Source organism: Cricetulus griseus, chromosome 2, assembly GCF_003668045.3.
Source record: "Cricetulus griseus strain 17A/GY chromosome 2, alternate assembly CriGri-PICRH-1.0, whole genome shotgun sequence".
Taxonomy (NCBI): domain Eukaryota; kingdom Metazoa; phylum Chordata; class Mammalia; order Rodentia; family Cricetidae; genus Cricetulus; species Cricetulus griseus.
Window position 1 is genome coordinate 142889881 of NC_048595.1, and position 2619 is coordinate 142892499.

Genomic DNA, 2619 nt, shown 5'->3' on the forward strand with positions numbered 1-2619 from the left:
TCATAATGTAATATTAGGGCTCTTCTTTGTGGTGTGTGTGTGTGTGTGTGTGTGTGATTACTTTTTTATTAATTAATTACTTTTCCTGCTGGATCAGTTTCCCTTCACTCCTTTCTCTACTCCCAGTCCTTCCCCAAACCTCCCTTCTTACCCCATGTCCACTCTTCCTTCTTTCTCTTCAGAAAATGGTAGACCTCCCATGCATATCAGCCAGTCATGGAATATCAAGTTGCAGTAAGAACAGGCATCTTCTCTCCTATTAAGGCGAGACAAGGCAACCCAATATGAGGAAAAGGATCCCAAAAGCAGGAAACAGAGTCAGAGACAGCCCCTGCCTGCTCTAACTGTTAGGAGTCCCCAAGAAGACTAATCTACATAACTATAACATATGTGTAGAGGGACTAGATTAGTCCAATGTAAGCTCTTTGTTTGGCAGTTCAGTCTCCATGAGCCCCTCTGAGCACAGGTTAATTGATTCCATGGGTTTTCCCTGGAAAACAATAATGTTTGGGTGTGGTTCTCTGCATCTGTTTCCATCAGTTGCTGGGAGAAACTTCTCTGATGAAAATTGGGCCACACAAAAATCTATAAGTACAGAAGAATTAGGAATCATTTCATTTACTTTTTTGTCAGTCATGTTTGGTTCCATCCTAGGTCTCTGGGACATTCTACTTCTTTGTTCTGGCTCTAAGGGGTGAGCACCTTCTCAAGATATGTGTCTCAAGCTGGGCCAGTCATTGGTGAAACACTCTCATAAATTCTGCATCACCTTACCACAGCATGTCTTGTAGGCAGGGAAAATTGTAGCTCAAAGGTTATGTGGCTGGGTAGGGGCTTCCAATCTCTCCACCGGAAGTCTTACCTGGTGACACGAGATGGCTGTTCAGGAAATTTGTTTGCCATCTCTATGAGTTTTAATTAGGATCACCCTCATATATTCCTGGGAGTTTCCATTGGACTAGGTATCTAAGTCATCCCAGAGATGTCCCATGATTCTAGTTTTCTTTCCCAGTAGTCTTTCCCTTCATCATGCCCAGAACTTATCCTTCCTGCTTCCATGCCCATTTCCCTTCCACACCCCACCCCCTGTCCACCTTTGATATCTATTCTGTTTCCCATTCACAGTGAGATTCATGTGTGCCCCCTTGAATCCTCCTTAATCTGTAGCATCTTTAGGTCTGTGGATTGTAGCACGCTTATCCTATGCAGGCAATAACCACTTATATATGAGTGTATAGTATGTTTGCCTTTCTGGATCTGTGTAAATCACAATGACTTTTCATAGTTCCATCCAATTTCTGACAATTCTCCTGATGTCAGTATTTTTAACAGCTGAGCAATATTCCATTGTGCACATGTACCAGATGTCCTTTATCCTTTCTTCCATTGATGGAAATCCAGGTTGTTTCCAAGTTCTGGCCGTTACAAATAAAGCTGCTATGAACATAGTTGAGCAAGTGTCATTGTGGTATGGTAGCGTGTTCTTTGGGTATGCCCCGGAGTTGTAAAGATGGGTTTTGAGGTAAGTCTCTTCCCAATTTTCTGAGAAATTTCCGAATTGATTCCCAAACTGGCTGTACTACTGTACACTCCCACCTACAATGGGGGAGTATTTGTCTTGCTCCACATCCTCTCCAGGATCAGCTGCCACTGTTTTTGATATTAGTCATCCTGAAAGTTGTAAGATAGACTCTCAGAATCCCTTTGATTTCCATTTCCCTGATGTCTAAGGATGTTGAACACATATTTAAGTGCCTCTAGATCATTTGAGATTCCTCTGTTGAGAGTTTTCTCTTTAGGTCTGTATAACATTTTTTAACTGGATTATTTGGTTTGCTGATGTCTAGCTCCTTGAGTTATTTATATATATTTGGAAATCAGCCCTCTGTCAGATGTGGGTTTGGTGAAGATCTTTCTGTTTTATAGGCTGCTATTTTCTTCTATTGATGGTGTCCTTTGCCTTACAGAAACTTTTCAGTTTCATGAGGTCCTATTTATTAAGTGTCATTCTTAGTGCCTGAACTATTGGCATCCTGTTCAGGAAGTTGCCTCCTGTGTCAATGTGTTCAGGGTTATTTCCCAACTTCTTTCCTTTCACCTTCAGTGAACCTTGTTTTTTGTTGATGTCTTTGATACAACTGGACTTGGGTTTTGTGCAGGGTGATAAATATGGACCTATTTGCATTCTAAAGGCAGATATCTTGTTAGACCAGCACTATTTGTTGAAGACGATATGTTTTTTTCAATGAATAATTCTGGCTTCTTCATAAAATATTAGGTGTCCAAAAGTGTTTGGATTTACATTGTGTCTTCAATTCCATTAATCAGCCTGTCTGTTTTTATGTCAGTAATGTGCAGTTTTTATTACTATATCTCTGTATTAGAGCTTGAAATTAGGTATGGTGATACCGGTATTGAAGTTATTTTATTGTAGAGGATTGTTTTTAGCTATCCTGTGTATTTTTGTTTTTCCTTATGAAGTTGAGTATTGTTCTTTCCAGGTCTGCAAAGAATTGTGTTGAGATTTTGATGGGGACTTCATTGAATCTGCACAATCCTTTTGGGAGGGGGGATATTTTTACTATGTTAATCCTGCCAATCCATGAACATGGGACATTT